Below are 12,623 nucleotides of genomic sequence, written 5' to 3'. Positions count from 1 at the left end.
CTGATGGTCCTCAGAGAAAGCCTTCTAAATCAGGGAAGGGAAGGAATAGAAAAAAAGGATAAAAGAGTAATACCATCTCTAAACTCACTATTTGTAATCTACCTGTTCTGCCCCAAACACTGATAGCTTCATTCTTGTATCTCCAACTGCCTTTCAGACATCTCAAATTGGATGTCCAAGAGACTTCTTAAACTCAATGTGTTCAAAATGGAAATTACTATTTCCCCCCTTAAACCCTTTTTCTCTCCTACCTTTTCTATTACTATAGAGAATAATACCATCTTCCTAGTGTTTCAGGGGCTAGAAACCTAGGATTTATACTGTACTCCTCACTCCCTCTCACTCTGCCACCACATAAAGCTGTTGCCAAGATCTGTTGGTCTCACCTGTAACATAGCCCAAATAAGCCCTCTTTTTCCCTTTTCTGACACTGTGACCATTCACATTTGTGATAAATCAACAACATTTCACATCTGGACCACTGTAAGAGGCTGCTAGTGGTTCTGCCTGTCTCAGGTCAGCCCCACTCCAATTCATCCTCCATCTAGCCACTAAAACGGTGTTCTAAGATGCAGATCTGATCCTGCCAATGCCCTTTTGTCCCCAACCTCCATGAACACCATCAGCACTATCAGCACAGCAACTACACCAGTTCCACCACTACCACCACCAACTACCATCATCAGCACTACCACACCAGCAGAATGCTGTTTGCCATTCAAATCCCTTCATAACCTAGCCCCTTCCTATCTTCCTGTCCTCTGAGTCTCCCAAAATATGCTTCAATCCAGTGGCAGTAACTTCCTGAGACTACATCTCTCAGCTCCTGGAATTTTCTTTAGTTGTCCATCATTCTTGAAATTCCCTCTTCTGTCTGACTACTGAGATTCCTGGTTTCTTTTAACTCTCAACCAAAATCCCCACCTTCTATAGGCAGCTTTCCCCAGATATTCTTACTAGTGCCTTCCCTCTATTCTGCATATAGCTTTCTTTAAATAATTTTTTTTTGCATGTTGTCTCCCCCAATAGATTATAAGCTCCTTGAGAGCAAGGACTGTCTTTCACCTCTTTTTGTTTTCCCAAAATTTAGCACAGTGCCCATATTAGACACTTAATAAATGTTTAGTGATTGATTTTTTTAGGTTTTTTTTTTTGCAAGGCAAATGGGGTTAAGTGGCTTACCCAAGACCACACAGCTTGGTAATTATTAAGTGTCTAAGACTGGATTTGAACCCAGGTACTCCTGAATCCAAGGCTAGTGCTTTATCCACTATGCCACCTAGCTGCGCCTTGATTGATTTTTTTAAGTGTTTCAGGTTTACAGCACTTTTACCCCTCACAAATACTTTTCTGAGTGGGGAAACATGAGGAGCTTTCTAATGAAAGGATCATTGTTTAAATTCTGACTCTGACTCTTCCTATCAATGTAACCTTGGAAAAGCCATCTTACCTATCTAGGACTTAGTTTCTCAATCTGTAAAATGGATGATTTGGACTAGTTGAATTGTAAGGTCCCTCCCACATCTAGATCTTTGAACCCGTGGTTCTTAGTCCCATTTACAGTGGAAGAAACTGAGACTTAGACAAAGGAGGTATATTATATCACAGCATTTAAGGTCCAAAAGAACCATAGAAATATTCTTAATTTTCATTTGACTGATGAAGAAACTGAGACTAAGAGAAGGAAGTGCTTTGCTCAAGGTCCCAGAAATTGGACCAGAAATTCAGTACTATTCACACATCACTGGGCACAGCATCTAAAGTTGAAGTGACCTGTGTTACTTTTTTTAAAACATTCTCAGGATCTATAGTGTGATAGAATGCTGGACCCTGGATTAGAACTCTTGGATTTTAATCTTTGTCTCTCCTTCCCTCTGGTTTCCTTTTTTGTAAATTCAGGAGACCTTGGAGTTAGTAGAAAATCTGGGTTCAAGACTCTCTCTGACACATACTGATTGTTTAAGCCTAAGTAAATCATTAATCACTCAGGACCCTGAGCAATACTCTAAGATTAAAACTTACAAAACAGTTACCCATCTACATTGGTGGAAAGATTTTCCTCACCAAGAGTTCATCCCATTGATATGCTCATAGGACCAAATCAAAAATAATTAGGCAAAGTAAAACTTATATATCCCCTATCCAAAAATCCATTTATATGACAATCTCTTCTTATTGATAGATGAATGTCCTGCCCTGCATAAGGAGCATGAAAGGTGTGGTGAAACTGTCTAGAGATCTCTAACCTTCTTTGGTTATCTTTCAGATTTAGGTTTCCTCTGAACTTTGAGTTTCTTTGAGTACTTCTGGCTCCCAAGTTCCAGAGGTAAAATGGAAGAAGCCAGTTCCACTTCATGATGCTAGAGGAAATGCCTCTCAGAAGAAACAAGAGTAGCCAACAGTCTCTATCATCCATCTCCAGCTTCTTACACTAGAGCCTTTGGGTGAGATCTAGGACTCTCTTGATTGTTATCTTGCTCTCGATGGGAGAGTTCCTTTACTCTACAATGTGGACAAATATTTTTCCATGTATATGTTCTATGATTTCTTTTGTTTTATTATAATCTGGATAAATGTTGTGGGTTGGCTTTTTGGTGTTTTTCTGACTTTGTTTTATTTTGTTTGCTATTTGCTATGTGTCCTCATTGTGAAATTGGTGGGAAAAAGGGTCAAACCTTGGATTTAGAGTTTGGAGCTCTCCTTTCCTAACTAAAATGGCGAAGTGATCAAAAGTTAGACTGATCATACTGCATGGACTAATAATATTTAAGGGAACTGATAGATATTTTAGTCTGGTATCACCCCTCAGCTTCCCCCCCCCCACTGAAGTGAACAAAGTGACTTCCAGCCCCAACTTCTTGCTCCTCCTCTTGGAAGCAATAAAATCTTCCTTGGAGAAGGGCAAGGGGAAGAAGAAGAAGAAGAAGGCTGCATGCAGCCTTATCCCTACATTTGTATTACTTTGTTCATGTGGTAATTGCAAAGAAAGTGAATTCTAAGTTTTCAATCTTTATTGGAATGCAAGTTAATTTATGCACCCCTGAGTCTCATTGGGCAGAATGTGAATTTCAAGGGGAGAGGATTATGACTGGTTCTCAACAAAATGAAATAAGACCACAGAATGGGGAGTTATTAAGTTCATAAAAAGAACACTTCTGTTTCATTTCTTATTAGCTACTGGTCATCTGTAGCCTTAAGGAAGATAATTTCATAACCATTTCAATATGCCATCAGAAACAAATTTTTACATTGATAAAGAGAATGGCAATGAATTAATTCAAGGGGATAAGTGTAGAGAAGTGATGGGGGGGGTGCTCTCCCATCACTAATTTTACTTAGCAATTCATTATCATTTTAATTACCTAAGTATCCAAAACCAGTGAGGTGTCATTGTTATTCCATAGATAATGAAATCAAAGCATAGAATTCATCATGAAGTCTAAGAGCAATAGTTATAAAATCTTAGAGTTGCAGAATTAAAAAAATCACAGAATCTTGCAATTGTAGAATTCAAGAATCATTTAATTCTAGAAAAGCAGTGAATTGCATAGAGAATATTTGGTTCATACACCCTTAGAATTAAAAGGCACCTTTGTTTAGGCAGCCTCCTACATAAAACAGTATTACTGATAGATGGTCCATCATCCAATATCTATTTGGAAACTCATACTATCCCAAGACATCCCATTTCCTTGCTGAATAGTTCAAGTAGTTGTCAGGGAATTCTTCCTTATATTGAATCAGTCTAATTCCATTTAATTCATCAGAACCAACTTCCCCACTTTCCTGTTATTTCTAGTTCTACCTTATGGAACCAGACAGTACAACCCTAATCCCTCCTCCATATACCAGCGACTCTTTGAGTCAGCTGTAGAGTTTCCTCTAAGCCATCCCTTCAACTGACTAACCATTCTCTGTTCTTTTGACCAATATTAACAGAGAATGATATCCAGTCTCCTTGTCCTGGTTTTCTACCTTTAATGGGCTCCATCTGGTCATTCTCCATCTCAAAAGGCAGCAGCACTGCACCCAAGAGTCTAAATAGGGACTGAACAAAACTGAGGATATATTGACTTACTGTACATATTAGAACCTCTCAATGCAGACTACGTTTATAAGTTTTTACTTTTTTCCAGATCTTTGTAACCCTAGTCAAAAGCCACAAGTCAGAGGCAAAGTTGTAGATAAGAACTCAAGTCCTATATATATCCTGTGTTATGATACTGAGTTGTATCTTTCCTCCCTATTTCCTCAAATCCCAGCTACCTTGTCAGAGATCTAAAGTACTGAAGGAGCACCATTTGAAAATAAACTACCCATAATTTGTCATTATCATCATCATCCCTGAGGTAGGTGTCATAATTATTCCCATTTCACAGATAAGAAAACTGAGGCTGAGAGGTTAAGTGACTTGCTTAAGGTCACAGAACTAATAAGTATCTAATACTGGATTTGAATTCAAGTTTCCTGACTCCAAATTTATTTTGCTACCAAACTTGGACCTTGCTATCTGACATAAATATCTGCTACTTTAGGAAATGATGCTATGAATTTCATTCTTCTGGAGGAAAACAATCTTTATGAATCTCCATTACTGATTGCTAGGCAGCTATGCCAACCATCTTCAAAACACAATCCTAAGAGGGTAACTCCAGTAGCTCCACTGTTCCAAGAAGAACAGAAGGGCATCCCTGTGAGTGGGGTGGTGGATCAATAGATAATTTCCCTGAAAAGCACTCTTCAAGTTGACATGAGCACTTTGCCTCATCTGCATTATTAAAATTTCCTTTAAGGATAAAATGAAGAAGCATAATGCATATTCAGCCTTTCTGTCTTTTCCTGATGCCATCCAAGCCTGGGACCATTACTGTCTCAGTTTATGTCTACACAAAAGCAGAATCGGCAAGGGAGCCATTCCTTTCACAGAGGCAGTATGACTGAGAAGGCAAAGGCAGGAGATCTGCTTCAATTCAATACAAGACAAGAAGGGGCAGTTAATATCCTACTATGTGTTAAATGTTGGATAGAGGCAAAGGTAAAAATGAAGCAGCCCTTGACCTCCAGGAGCTCCCATTCAGTTGGAGGGAATGATATGAGTATAGAAAACTAGTAGAGTACTAATTGGCTTAGTAACTGTATGAGCCTAGGCAATTTATTTCCCTTCTCTCAAACTCTATTATTTCATGTTTATAAAATTGACATAATAATACCTCTTATTTACCCTCAGAAGGGTGTTGTGAAGAATGCATTTTGTAAATCTAAAGCATTAAAGGAAAGGAAGCTACCAATTTATCAAACAAGATGGACAGCCAGAGCCATGTCAGGGGATATTGAGGCACCAGATGGTGATAAGAACAGTTATTTTGAAACTATGTTGCACTTTACATAAACCACCTCATTTGATCTTCATAATTTTTTTTGCAAGACAATGGGGTTAAATGACTTGCCCAAAGTCACACAGCTGGGTAATTATTAAATATCTGAGGTGGAATTTGAGTTCAGGTCCTCCTGACTCCAGGGCCGGTGTGCTATCCACTGTGCCACCTAGCTGCCCCTTGATCTTCATAATTTTTTAAGTAAGCATTAATTCCATTTTACAGATGAGGAAACTGAGACCCAAAGAAGAGTAGTGACCTATCTAAGACTTGAATTTCAATATAAGGAGCTCAGGCTATGTTTTCTAGTCAATGGGGAAACATTGACATCTCCACTGCAAACTAAGCTATATGATGAAATCAGTTATTATGTTACAATACTAGGGCAACAAAGGGAAGCAGGGCTCTTCCATACTTTATTCCATAATGACTCCCATTTCTATATTATATGAAAATATGTCAAGCCCTTTTTTCATAAAATTTTTTGAATAGATAGTTTAAATATTATCCTTCAACCCATTTTACAGTACCAATGAGGATGGCAGTTAGAGTCAGAAGGGGACTTCAGCAACCTCTCTCTGAGAAACCAACCTAGCTTCTTCCCTTCTCTGTCTTTTCTTTTTCCCAAGTGATAAATAGAGAAGACTTTCAGATAAACACTTTCTTCGGACAAAGATGCTAGTGATAAGGGAAAGACACAAAGGCAAGAAACAGCTTCTTGTATGGGATAAAACTAAATTCTTCATGCTAAATCACGTCAACATGAGTGAGTTAAACAAAGTAATTAGAAGGTATTCATAAATGAATGCTAATCAGGTTTTCTCCCTATTGATGAATAGTCCAAACATGGTGAATGTTTTGACCCCTGTTTCCAAAGTGGATAAAATTTTTTAAGAAGAAAGATTGTTAATATGGTTTATACCGCTTATGAAACATTTAGTAAGAAGTCTCCATGGACTAAAAAAAAAAGCAGTCTCCATGGTAAGACTAATTCCAAGACTCTAATTTAGAATTTTTTAAACCCTTATCCAGGAAAAAGTGATTCTACCAACTGACATTGATCTGTTCATCTAATCACAGTTCACCAAAATAGTAATGTTACCAGTTAAAGGTTTTTATTAAGTTGCTTTTTTGTGTTACATGTAATAAGCTCAGTTCCAAAAGCAACTTGAATACAACTTGGAAAAAACACTGAGTTCATCTAGGATATTTTGGGTTTAAGTTGTAGATTTAAAAAAAATACTTTGCATTTTAAATTTCCAATAAAATGGACATTTGGGAAAAATAAAAGAAACTAGATGGCAAGATAAGAACTTGAATCCAAATCTTCTGACTGAAGAATCTAAGATTTTATTAAGCTCTGCTGCCTCTCACAGGTCTCTTATATTTTCATCAAATGCCCTTTCCATTATACTTCAATACAGACCTGAATCACTGAATCATAGAACCCCAGGTCCTAAGTGACCTTAACCCATACTTGAACTGGATTTCTATTTTATTCTAGATTTCTTTTGCAGACCTTCAGGGAGGGGTAGCTTACAACCTCAAAGCTAGGCTATTTCATTGTTGGACAGCTCTAAACATTAAATTGATCCTTATCTTACATGAAATCCAGTCTCTTTCCCCTCTGCCCCCCCCCCCCCCCATTATTGTTCCTAGTTCTGTCTTCTGGAGCAAAGCAAAAGAAGGCTAATCCTTGTATCCCAGGACATATCCCGCCCATCAAAGGCATGAAGATTGCTATCACCTTTCTTCCCTGAAGTCTTCTCTTAAAATCACAAGATATGGAACTGAAGAGGATTTTTAGAGTTCTTCCCAAGTCTAAATAATTCTTTCACTTCATCATAATAGTTCTTTCTGACAGTTCTTTCTGACATACTAAGTAAAACTGGTGGGAATTGATCTGAGTGATTAGAAGCAGGTCTCTAGCTTGGAAATCAGGAATCTTACTTCAGCTAATACCTCACTGTAGGACCTTGAACAGATAATTTCTCCAGTTCCCACTCTTCTCATCAATAAAATGAAAGGGGTGGAGGAAGGTAGGTGACACAGTGAAAAGAACATTGGTCATGAGGTCCTTCAAATCCTCAGACATTTGACATTTGTAAGCAGTGTGACTTAATTAAGGTCACTTAATTCCATTGCAAATAAATAAATAATAAGTAAATGAGCAAACAAGCAAATAAATAAATAAATGAATGAGCAAATAAGCAAATAATAAAATGAAAGGGTTGAACTAATCCCTCTATATTCTATATGGTCCTTGAGCCATTTTACCTCTAATGCTCTTTGTTTTATACCCTTAAGTTCCTTTCTAGATCTAAAATTCTACTATCTAAAAATCCCCTCCCCAATATCTACAGTTTTCTATTATCCAAGGGGTCTCCTAGATTCAGCATTCTAGGTATTTGTTTTATTCTTATATCCTCTAAATCTGGTGTTCTCTATCGGCACAGTGGGTAAGAGTCAGGAAGCCTTAAGTTCAAATTTAGCCTCTGACACTTTAGTAGATGTGGGACTCCGGAGAAATCACTGGATTTCTTCTAGCTTCAGTTTTCACTCTGTAAAAAAAAAAAGGAAATAATAATAGCATCTACTTCACAGCATATAATATGAAGTTCAAATGATATATGTGTTTATATATATATATATATAAATTTGTGTATATATATATATATATATATATATAAAACAAAACTTTGAAAAACCCTAAAACCCAATATCAATGCTAGTTATTATTAATATCATCTTTATGTTTTTCTAGTTCTTATATTTAATGTTCTAGGGTCTCTTCTACCTCTGACATTCTGAGTCCTGTGCTTATAATTTCACTTGGAGTCCCCAAGTTCAGACATTATTTTCTTTTTTGCTTTTGTATCTCTATCATTTAGCATCATGACTGACATGTAAGTTGTATTTTATTATATCTTTGTTGAATTGAACAGAATGGGAGTCTTCCTCTGAATCACTGGCTATTAGGCAGTGGAATTTTGCATTGAATGGTGATATATCATAGGTCCTAGGAGAGGTCAGTCTCCTGCCCACAGTACCCCCATGAAGACTACTTGAAAACAATTTTCTACTTTGCTTCAAAAATAGCAGATTATTTTGGAGCCTCAGGAGACTTAGTTTCTTCAGCTGTAAAATGGGGATCATATTTGCACAGTCTACTTAATAAAACTGTTGAAAGGAAAGCAACATCCTGTAAATCATAAAGAACTAAGGTGATAAAAGGTATTATACTCACTGCTGCTGCTTCATCCTGCCTAATGGCAACAGTGATGCTTTTATTTTGATTTTGGGGGAGTTTCCCTGATGAAGAGAGAGCTGGGAAGAAAATAAAAGCAAGCTCATTGAAGGGATCAGAATCAAGAGAATAATGTACACATTAACAACAATCCTTGTGAGCTGATCAACTATGATGGATACAACTCCTCTCAGCAGTTCATAGACCTAGGACAACCCCTGGGAGACCTATAATGGACAATGCCATCTACATCCAACAAAACAAAACCAATGAATCTGAATGTATGCCATGTTCACTTTTTTTAAACAATTCTCTTATGGCTTTCCTTCCTATTTCATGGATTTCTTTCTCCTTGGCCCTAATTCCTTTTATATAAAATGACTAATATGTAAATATATTAAATACAAGTATATATGTACAAATTTTTTACCAGACTATTTGCTGACAAGGGGAGGGTGGAAGGAAGGGAAGGAAAGGGAAAATTTGCAAATGGATACATGTTGGAGAAAATAAATAAATTAATTAATTTGTAAAATTAATAAAAGCAAAATCTTTTAAGTTGTCACAGAGCACTATATTATAGTGAATAGGATGCCAGAGTTGTAAAAACAAAGAAATGGGTTCAAATTCCACTTTAGACACTGATTAGTTGTATGATGCTAAGAAAATAATTTACCCTCTCTGTGCCTGAGGTTCTTTGTTTATAAAATAAGGGGGATGGACTTGAGGATCTCTAGGTCCCTTCTAGCTTTCACTCTATTGTTCTACAATAAAGTGTGGTAGAAAGAACTTTGGATAAAGGGTCAGGAAGACTGAGTTTTGGAATCAGAACTGCCCCCAATTCACTGTATGACCTTGAATTAGTCATTTCCCTTCTATAGATCTCCACTCTCAGGAGTCCTGCAAGGTCAAACTATTTTCATAAGAACATGAAAATGTTTTAATTCCCAACATGCTAAACATCTATAGATATAAATCACATAAACTAAAACCATTTTTGTTTAAAGGGATCCAGAGACCAAATGTTTGAGCACCATTAGACTAGAAGAGCTTAAGGACTCTTACAGCTCTAAGCTTTTTGATTGCCAAATGTAACAATGTGGAAAAAGGACTTGGAGTCAGAAGACTTCCAATGCCAGCCCCAAGCTTTGGGCAAGTTCACTTGATGAGTGTTATGTTCCTTTTCTGTAAAAGGGGATAATAATAATGCTTGTGTTATTTATCTCACAGGGATATTGTGAAAACCATATGAAAAAAGACATGGTGCTCATGGATAGGTCAAGCTAATATAATAAAAATGACATTTCTACCCAAGTTAAATTACTTATTCAGTGCCATGCTAATTAAACTACCAAATAACTACTTTACCAAGCTAGAAAAAATAGTAACAAAATTCATCTGGAGCAACAGAAGGGCAAGAATAGCAAGAGAAGTGGTGAATAAAAATGTAAAGGAAGGTGGCCTAGCTCTACTTGATCTAAAACTATATTATAAAGCAGCCTTTATAAAAACTGTCTGGTACCAGTTAAGAAATAGAGTAATGGAAGAGAATATGAACTGGTCTCCAATCCAGAAAGACTTCTTAGAAGAGATCAGGAAGGAGTTTAAAAACCAATTGGAAAAATTGGGAAAAGAAAATCAAGAGAAAATTAACATCTCACAACAAGAAAATAATTCTCTCAAAAATCACAATTCGGCAAATGGAAGACTCCTTCAAAAATAGAATTGGCCAATTGGAAAAGAAGTTGCAAAAGATAAATGAAGAAAATTCCTCTCTAAAAAAAGAATTGAAACTGTGGAAACTAATGACTTCATGAGACAACAAAAATCTTTTAAACAAAACCAAAAAATCAAAAAAATAGAAGAAAACATAAAATACCTTATCAGCAAAACTACTGACTTAGAGAATAGATCCAGAGAGACAAGCTGAGAATCATTGAACTTCCTGAACACATTGAGGATAAAAAAAAAGTTTGGACTCAATATTTCAAGATCTTTTGAAGCAAAATTGCCCTGATATCATGGAACCAGAGGGTAAAATAGTAATTGAAAGAATACATCAATTCCCTCCTGAAAGGAATCCCAAAATGAAAATACTGAGATTATTGTGGCCAAATTTCAGAACTATCAGATAAAAGAGAAAATCCTGCAACCAATCAGAAAGAAACGATTTAGATACCAAGGAACCACAGTGAGAATTACAAAGGACCTGGCTGCATCAACATTAAGGGATCAAAGGGCCTGGAATATGATATTCTGTAGATTAAGGGAGTTTGGAATGCAGCCAAGAATTCATTATCCTGCAAAACTAATCCTTCTCTTCCATGGGAAAAGATGGATATTTAATGAAATGGGAGACTTCCAAATTTTCCTGACAAAAAGTCCAGAGCTAAATAGAAAATTTGGACTTCAAACAGGAGACACAAGAGACACATGAAAAGGTAAAAAAGGGAAAAGAAAAAAAATTGCTATCCAATAAGATGGAACTGGTTATGTCCCCACTGGGAAAAAGATTCTCATAAGTCTTGAGAATTATAACTCTATTAGAGAGAATATACTTAGCCAGACGTAATGGACACTCATGACCTGTCTGTGACTCAGAATGATTTAGAAACAATATCTCCTTAAAAGTGGGGTGCAGGAAAGAGACAGGAGGATGGAAGAGATTGGATGGGGTAAATCACATTACATGAAGAGGTACAAAAGACCTATTGCAATAGAGGGGAAGAAGGGAAGTGAAAAACTGCCTAAATCTTTCTCTCATAAGATTTGGCTCAAAGAAGGATTAACATACACATACATTTAGTTAAGTTAAGAAAGATATTAACCTTTCAAATATTAAAAGGGGAAAGGGGGAGGAAAGGGGAACTATCAGAAGGAAGGCAAAGAAGAAGGGGCAAAGGGAAAGAGGAAAGATAGGGGAGGGGATGATATAAGGAGACAAATACACTGAAGGGGTGGTATTCAGAAGTAAAATACTGGGGAATATGGATAAAGTAAAAAAAATGGGAAAAATACAAACAGAGTGAAGATCACATGGAGGGCAATAAATTGTTATTATAGTTAGTTAGCAATTATAGTTTGTTAGTAATTATAAATTTTGAATGTCAATGGGATGAACTCTCCCATAAAACATAAGCAAATAGCAGAGTGGATTAAAAGCCAGAATCCTGCAAAATGCTGCTTATAACAAACTCCTTTGAAGAAGAAAGATACATATAGAGTAAAGGCAAAAGGTTGGAACAGAATATATTTTGCTTCAGGTGAAGTGAAAAAGGCAGGGATAGCAATCCTCATCTCAGACAAAGCAGCTGCAAAAATAGATTTCATTAAAAGAGATAAGGAAGGAAACTATATCTTCTTAAAAGGTACCATAGACAAGCAATTTCAATACTAAATATGGATGCAACAAGTGGTATAGCATCCAAATTCTTAGAGGACAAGCTGAATGAGCTAGAGAAAGATATAGACAGTAAAACTCTACTGATGGGAGATTTCAACATCCCTCTCTCAGATTTAGAGAAATCAAACCATAAAATAAACAAGAAGAAAGTTAAGGAGGTAAAAAGAGTGCTAGAAAACTGAGACATGATAGACCTTTGGAGGAAATTGAATGGGGATAGAAGGGAATATACTTTTTTTCTGCATACATGGCACTTACACAAAAATTGACCATGTACTAGGGCATAAAAACCTTATAATCAAATGCAGAAAGGCAGAAATAGTGAATACTTACTTCTCAGATCATAATGCAATAAAAAATCACATGCAATAATCCATCTCCCATGGAGAGAAAGACCTAAAACTAATTGGAAACTAAATAACCTCATTTTAAAGAATGAGTGGCTCAAACAACAAATTAGAAAGAGAGAATTAATGATTTCATCCTTGATAATGACAATAACAAGACAACATACCAAAACTTATGGAATACAGTCAAGGCAATTATTAGGGCATATATTATATCTTTAAACTGCTTACATGAATAAAACAGAGAAAGA

This window comes from Macrotis lagotis, chromosome 3, assembly GCF_037893015.1.
Source record: "Macrotis lagotis isolate mMagLag1 chromosome 3, bilby.v1.9.chrom.fasta, whole genome shotgun sequence".
Taxonomy (NCBI): domain Eukaryota; kingdom Metazoa; phylum Chordata; class Mammalia; order Peramelemorphia; family Peramelidae; genus Macrotis; species Macrotis lagotis.
The sequence above is the reverse complement of the archived record's forward strand: the minus strand, read 5'-3'. Positions refer to the sequence as shown.